The 17,318-nt window shown below is 39.2% G+C and overlaps 1 long non-coding RNA gene across 1 annotated transcript; it reads right to left on the bottom strand.

Moving 5' to 3' along the window:
• Nucleotides 1-3,563: 3,563 nt before the first annotated feature.
• Nucleotides 3,564-4,316, bottom strand: LOC309493943. Its single transcript, XR_014204120.1, has 3 exons — nucleotides 4,229-4,316; nucleotides 4,040-4,086; nucleotides 3,564-3,884 (listed from the first exon to the last, which is right to left on the bottom strand). It is a non-coding gene; the product is annotated as an uncharacterized lncRNA (long non-coding RNA).
• Between the last annotated feature and the right edge of the window lie 13,002 nt (nucleotides 4,317-17,318).

Here is a 17,318-nt window from a genome sequence, read left to right as displayed (position 1 = left end):
TTACATTACATGTTATAAATGTAAATATATTTCACACTTAACATCATATATTTTTGTTATATTTCAGAATATATTTCAAAATGATAAATATAAGTGAACAACAATGCAAATATATTGTATTTGGACATGTATTTGGAATATATGCCACATATATTTTTGACACTTTAAAATATATTTCAATATATTTCTTTTGTGTATGGGGTTAGAGGGCGGAAAAGTGAGTGCTTCACTGTTTCAGTTCATTGTTCAGTGTTGCCGCGGTCATTCCCCTGTGTGCTCCAGCACTGGTGATGGGTCCCATTTCCTGAAAGAGCAACACGGGTGCGTTTGCATCTTAAAAAATAAAATAAAAAAAGGATGCCGTTCCACCCGATCGGTCTGGCGATGTCTACATTAGTGGTCCAGGAGCGCTATCGTTGGCTCAGCCTGGTTGATATGGCGGATGCGGACAAGGTTTGGTTCCTGGTCTCCCCAATTTCCCAGGTTGGGCTGATCTGCGACACGGTAGAGGGCTTCGCCCAACAGTTCTCTGCCACCCAAGCGCAGACGGAGGCCATCCGGCACATACTGCCCCGGCGGCTCGCTGCTGCCACCACCCTGCCACTGGTGGCAGTTCCTCCGCCTGCTCGTCGCAGAGGGTGTCCCCCTGCCGCCGCTACCGCTGGGACTCTGCAGCAGCCTCCAGCCAGGCCTCAGCATAGAGCCGGCCGCAGTAGGATGCTCTTGGAGTTGGTCACTGATCCACTCCCTCCCCCTGGTGGAGGGCCCGGTGGAGTCTTTGTTTGTGTGTGTGTCTGTTCCGCCGCTAGCTCCCAAAACACGAAGCTGGCGGTACCCACACTTCAAAGAAATAGCAGTTCCTATGTTCCTGAGTCCCAAGAGGGCCAGTCTGGCGGTGTGCGACCCAGTAAATGCTTGCACCCCTCAGCTACCTCTTGTGTCACCAGTCAGTTAGTGCAGTTCGAGGACCCGGTCATGCCTTCTCATGTACTCTCTGCTGTCATGTAGAGACAGATAAGTGTTGCACTACACACTCAGACCCCGCTTAGGGCCGCCTTAGGGCCTTCCGAGCTGGGTCCCTGTTCTCTACCTCGCTGCCTCACTCTGAGTATGTCTGTGGTACCCCTGGTCCCCCTGCGTCGGTCCGTTGAAGCACTAGATGGTTCTCCCGACCGATCCAGCCGGTTCCTCTGTGCCAGCAGACTCGGCTAGATGATTTAGTTCGTCAGGTGCCGGCCATGCTTAGCGCTATTCGTTACACTTCAGTGTTTCTGAATGTGCGTCTGTCGTGCGCACGATCATTGTATTCCTACTGGCGGAGGATGCGATTGAGCCGTTCCTCCAGCCGATATGAAAGTCGGCTTCTGAAAGTTGCCAGCACTTCATTGTACTCAAGTAAAGGTGAGCTACAACCATCTTGGTTCTGTGTCTCTTGATTCGGGCCCTTTTTTAAGCTTCCATTCAGGTTACAAACACAGAAACTCATTCCCAGTGCTCCGTCCCCAAGATTGGTCTGCAGCAATCAACCATCCTGTGCCCTTGCGTTGAGTGGTCAAAGTCTCAAAACAATAGTACAAGTCCCTCCCTTCGAGCCAGTTGGGTCTTCAGGTCAAATGGAGAAGAGTAAACTCGTCTATGGACTGAAGGTCTCTTTTCCGGTTTGGAGGTGGATTTGGTCTACATGTTCCTCACCAGGACATGTCCACTCGGTGCTACATAGAAGTGAGAAAGGGTATGGACATATGTAGTACGACATACGGAATGTCACTGAGGTGGCTCCAGCCGATAACAGGGGGAGATGCAACCGGTTAACTGTTATTCTCCACATGTTACCTCCCTACGGGCAGGATGTGGCTTCCGCAGCGTATGCCTTCCAACGAAGGTTAACACTTTCCCAGTGATCTTGTGGAACAGCAGTGACTTTTCCTGGCCTAAGCCCTGTCCTATCTCCGCCTCAATATGCGGGAGGGTCAGGAGCCTTTTGTCTGGGCACTGGAAGGTGGCAGCACTAATGGCATTTTAATAGGGATCCCAATCAGTCGACGAACGACTGAAAGGGAACATCTCGGTTACGTATGTAACCTTCATTCCCTGAAGGAGGGAACAGAGTCGTAGACCCATCGTCACTATTGCTGGACCACCGCTGACCGGGGTCCGCTCGGCTCCTCCGCGAAAAACAACTGGTGCGTACATCCACTTCCGTATTTATACCCGCGCTGCGGGGCGGAGCGTGAGATGCAATTCACGCACGCCAATGTACATTGGCTCATTTTAACAATACTCGAAGATGATAGGCTCCCAAAGCGTGATCCCAATCAGTCAACACGTCGACTACGTCTCTGTTCCCTCCCTCAGGGAACGAGGGTTACATATGTAACCGGGAAGTTATGTTTGCTCTTCAAAACGTTCTTGTAAACATTTAAACATGAATGTAAGGACTCTTAATTTCACTGTTTATCATCTGTTTGCTGTCTGATGATTATAATCACACACATAATATCACAAACACAACATTATAAACATTTCACATTCATCACATCTCTGTCTAGGCTGACAAATATGTTAAGCTGAATTCAGAAAAGCAAACTATATATTACTCTTACTGCCATATAAAGATGACACTGTGATACTTAGCCATAGAGAATGTAATGATGACAATGTGCATCCAAATAAAATACAGCAAAACTACATTAAAACCCGAAGTTGTCGCTTGTTTAAAGTGGTATTGGTGTAAATTTACCAACATAAACAATACAAATGTCTGTCAATCTCTGTCATTGATTTGTGAACTCATTGTTTTTATTTAGTTTGATTTGAAAAGTAAAATGGTCAAATCACACTAATTTGTAGATCATAAACATTTTTCAGTCTTTTCCTCAATGCATCACTTTAAGTAAATGTTGAAGGTGAATTAGTGACTGATCAGTTGTTAATCTTTATTGTCTTCTGTTCATCTTCTGTCTCTCTGTTCAGTCTCATGTGTCTCTCTGTGGGTTTCCTGAGTAAGTGTGTTTAATTAAACTGAACTGAGACCCTCAACCTTCACATGTTTTCTGTGGCTTTGAGCTGGACGGAAAAAACTGCCTGTTCATCACACAAACACACAAAAACGCCTCCAGTGTTCGATTAAATATTCCAAAAACCAGAAGGTGAAAAGTCTCCAGATGACCTACTACTTCCAGTGAGATCCTGAAGTGTGAATGTGATGGACACTTTACCCATGAGGCCACAGGAGAGGGTTTATGAATGATAATGAAGCGACTATGACGCTTTTAATGGTCATGGAGTAAGAATATTTGAAACTTGTTTGAAAGACTATGACGAAGATTCAAACAAAATAGTCTTTAATCCAAAAGTCCAACGAATACAAGAGAATAACGGGGAAACACAAACACATAACTGTGACGACACCGAACAATGAACACAGGGAACACCAGGCTTAAATAACATGGAGAAATAATGAGATAATGAACAGAACAGGTGAATGGGATCATTAATCAGACAAACTGGGAAACTGGGAAATCTACATTTGATAAATACAATGTTTATACTGTACGTGTCTCATATGGTGCTCAGTTTAGACCCTGTTTACTGTGAATCAGTCTGTATATTTACTGTAAATGCATCAGTTTATCTGCTGTCGTGAGATGATTGACAGCAGCGTATTCACTGTAATCCTGATTATTCCTGAAACTGACACTGTCAGGACAGTCAGATTTCTTGTGGAAATTCACCACTGCGTAATTCAGATCCTCAGCAGATGTGATGCAGCGCTGAGAGTCACCAGTGCCTTTCTCAACTGTAGCAGAGGAATCAGAGGGGCTTGTGGGTAATTCTCTCTGGGCGTCTTTAATCTCTTTGTGATCACAACCAGCGTGAGAAACCTGAAGGGACACAAAACATTTATGTATTTAATAATAATTAGAATATTTAACACAGCTCTGGAGATCCTCAGTCTTTAAATCATCAGGTAATGTAATTCATTCTCATTAATGATCAAAACAAACATTTCTTTTCCAATCACAGTAATTCTACAAACCTCTTCATTGTTTCCTGGTGTGACTTGAGATATTTTGGACGACGGATCTGTCAAAGACAAGAACAATTGAACAAACAAGCTGGAGTTATTGGATGAACAAAAGGGGAAATAAAAAGGTCTATACAAATGTGAATGTATCAGTTTAAAACGTCCTTTTAAAGAGAGTAAAGATGGAAGAATGAGTTTTACTGTGAGAGCGACGCCTCCTGACGAGAGTCACTGTCACTAACACGAGTCCAGTGATGATCAGAAGCACACACACACACACACACACACACACTGACCATCAGAGGAGAGCCTGAAAACACCAGAGAGTCACCATCTCAACCACAGACACAGATGAGTGTGTTTCAGAGTGTGTTTGTACCTGTTACAGGAGACGCAGATGTGATCGCTGGAGAATTAAACCATGATGATGATGATGATGATGATGATGTTGTTCTGTGACGGTTTGTCTCTAAAACACAGAAAACTCAGTGTCACAAACAGTGTTTTCTTTCTTTCTCCACTCACAGATCCTTCACTTCCCCTTTCTCACAGACGCTGATGTCTTTCACACATTATTCAACCATCAGACATGTTTCACACACAAAACCACACAGTGCCGACTTCTGAGCGTCATGAAACTGCTTTAAAGTGTTGCTGATGTGATGATCTCTTTGCTAAGGACTTTAGCACATGCATGTGTTGTTAACTAACAGTAATCTGCAGGAGGTTTGAGTTAAATTGACGTTTTAAGAAAAAACTTAAATTAAATATGTTAAATTAAAACTTAAATATGTGGACTGAAATATGTCTAATATACTAATATATTCAGTAATGTACATTACTAACACAGTATAAATATTAAATGGCAGTTGACAATTGGTTTCCTCAAATGAAACGAGTTAACAGTTTGTAATTCAGTGCATGATATTATTACAGTAACACTGTAAAGTAGATTACAGTAAAGATCTGTTTCACAGCTGCTCTTGATTTGCTGTTTCTACAGTATTATTGAAGTTGATGATTTACAGGCTTGCTGACAACCAACATTGTCAATTGTAAATTTTGTAACAGCATTATTTTGTACAGTGTGTGAATAAACTGCTGGCAATAATAACATTATGATTGTGTTCATTTAAATATTATAATAAGCATTTGATTTGCAGATTTGCAGTACAGTCAGAATAAACTGTTGTCCTGACATTATTTACTTCTTGAACAACACTGAAAACATGCTTTCTGTTATCAGCAAAACAATGATTAATAAATCTCACAGTTAGGTCCAGTAGAGAATAAAGTTGAGGTGAGGATGAATGTGCAAGCAGTTTTTATTAACACAATGATTCATCAAACAAGCTATAAGGAACAAACTATATATCACACACACATAATGACCTAAAACTGAAACTGATGTGGGAATAATCAAAAACCATGGAAACCAAGGAAAACAGAACATAAGCACAGGAAATGAAATAAGGAACAAATTGAATATAATACAAACTAAGAGTCCATGGATAATTTAAATTGACATTCAATTGACTTTATAATGATAAAGATCTCATGTTTTCTCCGCACTCTCAAAAATAAAAGGTTCTTAATTTAATTTATGGTTTCATAAAGAACCTTCAACATCCATGGAATCCTGGGGGAACCTTTATTTTGAAGAGTTTTATCTGGTCTATTAGCATCTAGAGGTGTTCATTATTATTACTGTCATTATGTGTGATGTTGTGGAGATCATCATGAGTTTGAGGGTCTCAGTTACTCACCTGTTAAAATCTCCAGCTTCACTTCAGTGTAGGAATCCTTTTTGCTAGTTATATCAACTGCACACTGGTACGTCCCAGAATCCCGTTCTCTCAGATCTCTGATGGTCACAGTGAAGACTGATGAACTTCTGTCGTCATACAGATAGAATCTATCATTCTTAACCCATTTATCTTTCTCATTAGTCCTGATGAGATCAGAGCACCACTCATACTTTGGGTTAACTGGCTTCTTTCCTTTACAAAAATACTTTGCATTTGCTGTATATTCTTTTTTATATCTGCATGTGATGTTGACGACTCCTCCAGAATATCCTGTCACACTCGTGGAGCTCACGACACCTACAACAAACCAGCATTAAAACACTTTAATATACACAGAAATTAACTTTCTTCAACAGTCAATAGAACATCATGAACTGAAGTTAAAGACTCTCCTCATCAAATCTGTGCTGTTTTTCATGATTTACTCTGAGTTCAGATTCTTACCAGGAATCATCAGCAGAGTGAAAGTCCAGATGATCTTCATTCTTCTCTCTTATTAAATGATCTTCTCTGTTGTTAGTAGATTCAGTTCTTCTGAAGCTCTCCATGTGTGTTCAAAAGAGTTTTGAGTGTTTCTTTCCTGGTTACATGTTTAACATGAAGAGCTGAATGTGACAGAGACACCCACTTCCCCTGAGAGAGAGAGAGAGAGAGAGAGAGAGAGAGAGAGAGAGAGAGAGAGAGAGAGAGAGGAGAGAGAGGGGGGGGGGGGGGAGAGACAGAGAGAGAGAGAGAGAGAGAGAGAGAGAGAGAGAGAGAGAGAGAGAGAGAGAGAGGAGAGAGAGGGGGGGGGGGGGGGAGACAGAGAGAGAGAGAGAGGGGGGAGAGAGAGAGAGAGAGAGAGAGAGAGATAGAGAGAGAGAGAGAGAGAGATTAATACAGTGGGAAGTGAAACTAATGCTTCACATGTGCTTCAGTTGACAGTGACATCTGATGGAAACATTCACAAACAGCAGCGGTTCACATTGCAACTATAAGTGCAGGTTTCTGATTGATCAACATAATTCATATCACAGTGAGATATGACTGACAGAATAGAAAACAAGAAGTACAAGTCCAGGGACAAACACAGAGAACACATGAAAGAGCCCCTCTATAGGACAGGATTCTAGACGCTCCACAAAAAACAAAAGTCCAGGAGGGAGGTGAATTTGGGAAGGAATTGAGGGCCAGGCTTGTGTAGTGGAAGAGAGCCTGGAGACTGAGAGGTAGACAGTGGGAAGACTTGTATAGCCCTCCAACTCCAAACATGTATATACACAGGGGCTAACAAGCTTAACAAGAAATCGAGCTAACGACACACCTGAAACCAACATGAGAAACTACAAGAGGACTACAAAGATGGCCGACAGAACAGGAAACAGGAAGTATAACAAAGTTCAAGGACAAACAGAGAGCAAAGGACATAATTAATAACAGTACAATACGATTATTTTGTATTACAAGTTTTCTGAAATGGTATGTTTAAATATGCAAATGGAGTATTTTATAGGAGCATTTCTAAAACAGAAATCTGAACATTAGAACTCTAGTTTAATTTTGTTGAAACATTAACGTTTTATTAAATTTTTTTATTATTATTATTTTACATAAGGTGTTTTGGATTTCTCTTTTTTATCACTCCATAAATCATAAAACACTGTCAGAGAGAAACAGCTGAGCATATTTTCAAGAGTAAAATGTGAGTGTGATCTCCTGCTGGTGGAAGAGAGTCGTTCAGGTGTTCAGCACCACGGACAGAGATTCTTCAGAGATTCATCACGATACTCAAACACATTCACAGTCTGTCCTGATGATCTTCTTTCATCATCAACATCAAATTACACTTCAGAAAATGTCTTATGATGCTGGATAAGTGACCTTCAATGAAACATTACATACATCAACAAATCATAAATCAGTTTATTTGAACAGATGAGACTTCTGTAGTGAGCAGATATTTATAAAAGCAATAAGTTCCATGAAATGATTCTTTACAGATGTATTTTGGCTTGGTTTTGTGTTGAGGATGTTCACACTTGATCATCATACGACCTCCTGAGAGACCAGTAAAAAGGGGTCACTTGCGCTTCAACAGCCTGGTTGGTGCTCACGGAACAGGACACAAAAATCAAAAGAGGAGACCCAAGGTCTAGCTAGGACCAAGGAGCAGGACCGGAGCACACAACGTTTAAATGATTTTTATTGGTGCAAAATGACTAACGTTTCGACGCCCATGCGTCTTCTTCAGAGTCAAACAGTCAATGGCAACGATGTACAGATTTTAAAAAATAAAAATTCAAGGCATTGGCCACTGGCCTAGGTGGGTGTGGTACATCAATTAACCAATCCTATACAAGCACTCAGGTGAAGACCAAAAAGAAAGAAAAATTGTATACATATAACTTAAACACCTTCAAAAAAAAAAAAAAAGGAGAAATACACGTATACATAAAAAAAGTATACAGTCCCGCTAGCAACATGTATACAAGTGCCTCAAAATGTGAACTATAAAAAGCAAGAGAGGCCCAGTTCCTCATTAAGACCATTAGGTTTCACTGTGTTAAGAGTGAAAATCCAGAAAGCCTCTCTTTGTACTAGGGACTTCACTATATCGCCTCCTCGTTGGGAGGGTAAACATTTTTCAATACCCCACAATTTCAAGGACGCATTGGAGCCATGATTAGCTTGTACATAATGCCTCGCAATTGCATAGTCCATATTACGGTTCCGAATTGCTGCTTTGTGTTCTGCAATGAGTAGTTTAAGGGGGCGTTTAGTCTGACCTACATACACCAAACCACATGGACATTTCAACATGTAAATCACGTGGGTGGTGTTACAATTAATAAAATAATTAACCTTGTATTTTTTACCTGACTGGGGATGGAAAAATTGCTTTGTGTCATTTGAGTTAGAGCAATGGGTACAATGCCCACATCTGTAAAAACCCAAGGGAGGAGCCGGCAACCACGTAGGTTTTGGTGGAGGGCTCATGGTCGTGTGAACCAACCTGTCTCTAAATGAGCGAGGACGCTTAAAATTAATACGCGGCGGTTCTGCGCATATATCTTTAAGAGCTGGATCGCTCTGCAAGATGTGCCTGTGTTTCTTACTGACATGCTTTATTTCTCCGCCAATATGAGAGAAATCTGTGGAGAAGCAAAGTCTTTGCTTTGAGGCACGTTTGGTTTTAACCAGGAGGTGTGATCGTTGCATCGATCTGGCTCGTTCATAGGCTGCGGAGATGTCGCTTTCAGCATAGCCCCTACTACGAAAGCACTCTGTCATTTCTACTGCCCTGCGCTCAAACTCGGCATCGCTACTACAGTTTCTTCTAAGCCGTAAAAATTGGCCAATGGGAATATTTTTAATAAGTTGTTTGGGGTGATGGCTATCTGCTCTTAGGAGGGTATTTCTGCTAAGAGGTTTGCGATAGATCGATGTTTCTAGACCTCCTTGGGAATTTTTGTAAATAGTCAAGTCCAAGAAGTTAACATTGTCTGTAGAGTGTTCTACTGTGAATCTCAAGAAGGATGTGGTAGAGTTAATATAGGCCATGAATTTATCCAGTTCAAACAAAGTCCCCATCCAAATGAAGAAAACATCATCAATGTATCTCTTCCAAAGAGGGATTTTAGAAAGGAATAGGTTGTTCACAGGGTTATCAATAAATGTAGCTTCCCATAAACCCATTACTAGGCATGCGTACGACGGTGCAAAGCAACTACCCATACTGACCCCACACTTCTGTAGGTAATAATAGCCCGCATATTGGAAATAGTTCATTGTTAACACAACTTCCGACAATGTCAGTAAGAATTCATTGGGAGGAGCTATATCAGTGGCCCGTCTTGCAAAGAAGTGTAGTTACGCCTCAGTCCCTGCTTTATGAGGAATGCATGTATATAAACTTTGCACGTCACAAGTTACCAGCATGAAATCATGGTCACATTTAAACGAATCCAAAAGTCTCAATATGTCAGATGTGTCGCCTAAATAAGATTCACATACATATTTTTTCAAGAAGAAGTCGAGATAATGTGACAAAGGTTCAGTTAGACGTGGTGGATCAATAAGGGATTTATGTATTTTGGGAAGTCCATAAAACACGGGACATACAGGATGTTTTACAGTCAAAAAATCATTTTCTTTTTCAGAAATCCAACCCCTTTGTAATGCCTTCTTCAATAACTGATCAATCTCCGCTTTATGGTATATGGTGGAGCGACTGGTCTCTCCGCTCCTGAGAGACCAGTCGCTCCAGACACGCCCACTTTAGCTGTCAATCACAAATATCTGACTGAATCAGTGTCTTCATCAGTTTGAATGTGACATTTAGCAAATACTGAAACTTACTAGATGACGCTGATAGTTTGTTCTACTCGCCCATGATGTGCAGATGAACAGTATTAATAATGGAGTAACTGTACGAGTGTCCATTGATCCAAACTCCACATAAATAAACTCCTCCATCATCTGGAGTCACAGCAGTAATTCTCACAGTTATGAGTTTCTGTTTGTCATCATGTAACCCCCTAGACTAGAGTTTTACACTGTTCTACACTTTTGTTAGATATATGCAGTACCGTAGTTTCCCTGTAGGGGCCGCTATATAAACTGGTTGACTGAGACGTAGATATTGAGAGAAGAATACTGTTCTTAGCTGAGACACGAGGTGATCAAGCGCTGCTTTTGAAGTGTTAGTTATGCACGATTATCTGACAAAACATGTTTGAACTTTTCATATAAAATTGCTGAAGTATGTTCATGGGTTTCAAAAGGAATTCCAATTGATGTTGATTGAGAAACATTACTTCTGCGAACTCTGGTGAGTTTATGTGTTCAAAGAAATGTTTAGTTGATGTGCTTTAACTGATTAATGATCAGAAAATTGTATTTATGTTATAGTGAATGAAAAAAACAAACAGTCAGAGTTAAAAGATGATATTTATTGAAAGTATTTTTGTATTTCAATACACGTTATACAAATGGAGATCAGGGGAAACTGATATATTTAATTCTTGATTAATTAATTCTATGATGTTCGGGAAAAAAAATATACGTGAAAGTGAGTATTTTTGAAATGCAGATGATTAATCTGTGTGTTGAACAGAGATTTATTTGTGCATATTTAGTATGCTCACATGTACTGATGTTAATTAGCTAAGCTAACACGTGTAGGAACATGTGAGTGATGCTTTTGTGATTTATTGTTCTCATGAGTTTATTGTATGACAAGCATATGTGAATCTTGAGAGATGTTAACTGTGAATTGTGTTTTGTGCAGAATTTTTTTTTTTTTTTTTTTGCCTGATTCCATCCTGTGACATGATCAACTGTGAGCTTATGTGAGTTATGGCGAGCCGGACTGTGATTTGGTGAAGGGTCAACTACACGTTCTACTGACGTTCAACCCGGACCTGTTTGCATCGTGGGATACTTTGCAATTACAGCTAAGCTGTTACTTTATACACACACTACACGGGGGGTAGCAGAAAACAAAGCCTTGCATATACATTCATTTTACTCTACACCACTTTTTGACTTTTGGACACTTTATTTTATTTATTTTTTGGACCTGTCATGCACAACCTGGACTAAATATTGCTTTTCCCCATTTCAGATAGTGCTGTGTTGGGGCAAGACATCGATACATTAACTTGTTCTTTTATTATTTGGTTATTAAATGTTCTGTGTACAGTAAATGTGCTGGCTGTTAGCTGATTCACACTATTTGGCCCAAAGTTAATTTTTATCCTCCTAAGACAGGGTTTCCGCGGGGTCTTAAAAAGTCTAAAATTCTGAACTTTAAATTTAAAGGTAGGGTAGGTAATCATTTTTCTAAAAAAAAAACATTCCAAATTTGTTTAAACTGTCTTTATATACCAATACATAATTAAAATGTAAGTACTCTGAAAAAGAAAATTTAAAAATCGAGTGACTGTAGACCTTTTAATCTGTAATAAACACAGCTCATTATTTCCATTCACTCCACCCCCTCCCTTCTGAGCTCCTTCCAAAGCCACGCCCCCAAAACACATGAACGCGCGACGCCAAACGCTCAGGCTGGAACAAGACGCATTTATTACCTGAGACGAGTGGAGAGGAAGGAGCGCAGTACATACAGTGACATCATGTCAGAATCACATGTAATAAAATACCTAACTTTATCACTATGAATATAAACAAATAAGATTTCTTTTAGTACTCACTATCAAGCTAGCATATCGATAATGGTAAAGTTTCATTCGGTAACGAGCTATATTTATAAGGCAAAACTAAAAACAGGTTGCATTGATACACGTTTTTCCATTACCATCAGTTACACTGTGATGAAGATGAATTTCGTGTAAGATTCATAACATATACGGTGTTTTGCATGTAAGAGTTTCCATGATGAAAACATTGTTGACTCTAATGAAGACTAACGTACACTCCGAGTCCGGAGAAAAGTACCGCATCGTCGGTTCGAGGACAGGTCCGGGGTTGAGGGCGAAGCAGAGGAGGTCGTTCAAGAGTGCGGGCAGGGTCCGAGGAAGTAGTTTTTGCCTTGTTTGCCTTCGCTGACTGCATATGCAGGTGCTTTTGAGCTGAATATTTCCGGGAACGGTGACATGTGATGAGAGCACGCAGGGCAGCGCGCGCAGTGGGGCTCGGGGCGGGCACGAGACATGAAGGCATCTGATTGGTTCTTTACATTCGCACCGAATGGCAGTGATTGGTCAGAGTTTTTACTGTCCTGCAGCTGCTACAGAGGTCTGATTTTTTTCATTCCTTTTTCTAAACACATAATGTATTGACTACTATCAGGATGGAAGGACCATTTCACCCAGTATAAAAAAAGTGTTTCTGAACAGGATTACCTACCCTACCTTTAAGGCCTTAAAAAGTCTTAAAAACGGCCAGATTTTCATCCTAGGTCTTAAATTTCATTTAGTCAGGTCTTAAAAAGTGTTTACCCTCGTTCATTTCCAGAAACGCTGGCCGCAGAAAGTTATAACAAAGTAGCAAATAAGTATCAAGTTGTAGCCTACAAAGCGGAGCTCTAGAGCACGGGTCTCCAACACGTCGCTCGCGTGCTACCAGTAGCTCGTGGCTTGATATGAGCTAGTTCGCCAGAGGGCGTTCACATATCGCGTCTTTTGCGCGCTCAAGTTTGTTCAAATGTAGGCGCGCGGCAAGCGCACTCATAATTGAAGCGACACGCTAATATTTTTACCAAGCGCAACGAGATGAAAAAAAATCTAAACTTTTCAGAATGCCGCAAACGCACCGCAGGTCATGTGACAGGAACCAACCAATCACCCCTTTCCATAACAACATTGAAAGCTCAGTCAACATGAAGGATGGGGGTGCACCCAAACACTAGCTAATGTGTAAATGTCAGCAATTTATCTTTTTTGACTCATTCTTTTTATAAAAAAATTATTTAAAGGTTGAAATATGAGGTTTATCTTTGTATAAAACCTTTTTTGTCAAAACTTTATTTTAACTTGTACATGTTAGTAGATAACATGTTGCAAGACAAATCTGGCCATCATTTTTAATGGTATTTTAATGTTTACGTAAACAAAAAGTGCATATTGATGCTAATCAATTTATTTACAATTTTTTGACATAAAACTTGTTGAATTTACTTCATTCTGTAGTATTAGTACTTTTTGAACAGGATTCTGTGATAACCGTGATAATTTTGGTCACTTTAATCATCTCATCATTTCCTCTCTAGTTATGATCAACTAAAATCAACAATAATTGTGTTTTTACAGTATAATATGCAAAAGTAAAATTTTCTATTAAAAAAATATCTACCTCTCTCACACACACATCAGATAATCATAGATAGATAGAAAGATAGATAGATAGATACTCTAATGATACCAAGGTAACTATCTATCTAACTTGGATAATGTGTCGTGTAGGTCTTAAATTTCAATCTTTATGGTCTTAAAATGTCTTAAAAAGGTCTTAAATTTGACTTACTGAAACCTGCAGAAACCCTGCTAAGAGTTGAACCTAGCCCTATTCTCATACATATTCAGAGTGATACAACACTTATGGTGTTATATTGACAAATCTTACAGTGTTACAATCAGAAATACTGAATCTTTCTTTCCTATACCATATGCTGTAGATCATCTCAACTGAGTCTTTTCCTTCTTTGAATATTATCTTGGTATCATTAATATGATTAGGCCTATGTGAGTATTCACAGCTGAAATTGTCAGTTTCTCCAATATCCACCATCACTCTATTTGACACTTTACAACATGATTCTGTGATACACAAAATAAATAAATATATTTGGCTCTGAAATGATCAGTAACTCAATAACACAAAAACTCTGATCCTAAAATGACTGACCTTCTTTCACAGTCAGAGTCATATCAATGAACCACTGGCCATAAACACCAATCTGGTAAGTTCCAGCATCTTCTGTGATTGGATCTCTAATGTAGAGATCATGAGGTTTTTTTTAAATCATTGAAAAATGAATCTTCTTTCATTAATATATTGATCGTGTTTCCTATTATTTATTATTGTTATACTCTGTTGTTTTCTCATGTATGTTGTGTTATCTTTGTGCAAAGGCTTCCCTGATCTAACAAGAAGACTTCCTCCAGAATATCCAGTGACACTGACGCATCTCACTGCACCTGTCAATCAGATTGATACTGTGATCAGAAACCTCATGAACAGAAAACAGCATCATTACTGCAGTGATGAAAGAGAAAAGCTCTGACCTGAGATCAGGGAGAAAGTGAAGAAGATGAGGAGGATCTTCATTGTGAGTTGAGTTCAATCACAGGATGTTAGTTTATAGTATGACATCATATGGATAGATCTCCTTTGACTCAGTGCTAATTTAAACACTGAGAAAGAGCGCCATCTGGCTGAAGTTTTCATGCAGATTCTCATGAATATCATAGTGGATGATAATTTTGGATATTTCTATGCCTGCTGTTTTAGTGGGTGGCTAAACACAGACTAATTAAAGGTAGAGTAGGTGATATGTTCCATACTTTTTGTTTTGTTTGTTTTGCTGGTTGAAAGTCTCTTAACATCCTGATAGCAATCACTAAGTTAAGACATCTAAATGTTTTTAAATGCATATATATCCTAAGTGGAAGGTGTAGGACCAATGTTTGTCCAAGCTGCATAAAAAGTACAATATTCTACCTACCTATGTATTTTCATACCTCTGCGCACCTGCTCGCACAGACATCATCAGTGTGTTTCATGTTATGCAGAGTTAGAGAGAAGTCAGTCACAGAGCAGCGCAATCGGAACAGCAGTTCCTTCTGTACCAAAACAACCAGCTTATGCTGCGTTCAGCTTATGCTGCGAAAATCATCCTGCCCTTATCATTCACATAACACAATACATTGATTTAAATCTTGTAAAACACTTTTTGTTTGTAAAGGCAATATGCGCAAGGGGCGTCAACGATTCAACAGCATCATGCATATTTAGTGATTCACACCTGAGGAGACAATGGGGCCCGCATACTTAATGAGCCATTCATTCAGGTGTGTCACCTATAGCCACAAGAAAGAATGCAAGAGCAATATATATATTCTACCAAATTGGTTCACAGTTGGAAGCGTGTCATTTTTTTATTTTATTTTATTTTTCACAAATTTTGCTTGCAAATTGTATAATATCCAAGGAAAACATGTCTAGTAATTGTGCAGTTAATTCTCATACTGTATTTTCAGTTTTGGAATATGTATCCTCTCCCCAAATTTATCAATAACAAAACACAATAAAAATTATTTAAATAAAAGGCTTATATTTACCTTTTAAAATTTGTTTACATCTACCTTGTAAATATATATTTTTTTATTAAAAAGGTTACAATTACAACAACAATTGAAGTGTAATCTTTCTTTGAAAAAACTAAAGTATACATTTTATCATACATATTTCAAAGTTAAGGATTCATTACTTCGAATATAGCCTACATTGACAAAACATACTATATTTAACATATTAGCAAAAATTGGCAAACAAAAGCTTATTTGAGGTGGCAGATATTTTACAGTAAAAATGTGTAATCTATCCAAAACTAATCAACGAAATGTTGTCCTTCATTTGTCTGTAACATAGGTCTTTCGTTTTTATTATAAGGAATATAAATGTTAATTTGCAGTTTAATACGTTGCTTATACAAATACATTTTATTTCAACATATTTCAGTCGATTTGTACTCCGTATAGCAAAATAGTTTGCTAAAAGCAGATCATTCATTCACACACAGAAACGCAATTCAAATTTAAACCGTCTTTTCGTTCATTCATTCACACAGAAACACGATTTACTTGAGAATGAAAAAAAACTTACTACAGTATTCCATCCGTTGCTCCTCGAAATACCAGCACTTCTGAGGTACATTTTCCATTATTATTATTCCTCACAGCGCTGCGAGACAGTGAAGACAAGTACACTGATCTGAATAAACTTGATGTGTTTTCTCAAGCTGATATGTGGGTGTTCACAGTTTGTATGGGATCGTCTCAGTCATTTGCGTTTGAATAGCGCGCGCTCTCCGTGTGCGGGGCAGATTAAAACGTAATGAGCTGAGATGAGAACGACTGACATCTCTCTCTTTTCATAAAGATAACATAAACAGAGAATATTTTTATATATATATATATAAATTACTTCATTTAAAAGAAGAGAATTCAAGCTTCATGCCTGTGTGTCTGTATGCCTGTTTGACTGAGTATTCGCTAAGTTATGGTTCATTTTCGGACGCGTTTCAGAATGGAAAACACTTCGTGTTTATTTTTCTTTATTTGGCGAAAAGCACAACACTTTGTTTTTATTGTGAGTATACACAAAAATAATACACATTTAACAGAATCGATTGATGTATGAAACTTGTTTGTAATATCAAAGTCAACAGAGCAAAATTAATCTCTTTTGAACTGATAAAAAAAAAGCGAGCTGGTATCGCCGGCGATACAGCCGACCCCAGGGGGTTAATAACTGAAGTAAAAGAGAAAAGTGTGAAAACCCAGCAGAGAGTTGAACCTTTGGGAAGGAAGACTGGAAGCTTGTTAGCATCCCTCAGATTTTACTGGAATTATGTAAATACTTCCTCTCTGCCTGTATTTGTCAGAATATCTCTCACATTTGATTTTACACTAAAGGTGTTAAGTTTAAGCAGAGATGAGAATGTATACTGCAGCAGTTTAATTAAAGATAATTCCAACGGTTCAGGTGTTAGCCTGGTGGCTAGTTCCTATAACAGTGTTCCTATAACTACCTGGTGCGAAAGCCCCTCACGATCACCAAGGAAACAGACACTAAGGACACAGGAACCATAGAATGAAACAATAAGAGCCCTTGAAAAGAAATCTAAATAAATTTGACTGTACGAGATGGGGGTGGAGAAGGCCCTGACGGAATGGGCAGAGTGGGATGCCTTAATGGAGCCAGAGGGATGAAGACCCTCAGAGCCTTAGGCAGTGCAGTCCAGGGCAGAGCCGGTGAGA

This window comes from Leuciscus leuciscus (genome assembly GCF_965113295.1).
Source record: "Leuciscus leuciscus genome assembly, chromosome: 3".
Taxonomy (NCBI): Eukaryota; Metazoa; Chordata; class Actinopteri; order Cypriniformes; family Leuciscidae; genus Leuciscus; species Leuciscus leuciscus.
Note: the sequence above shows the minus strand (reverse complement) of the source record. Positions and strands in the feature narration are given on the sequence as shown.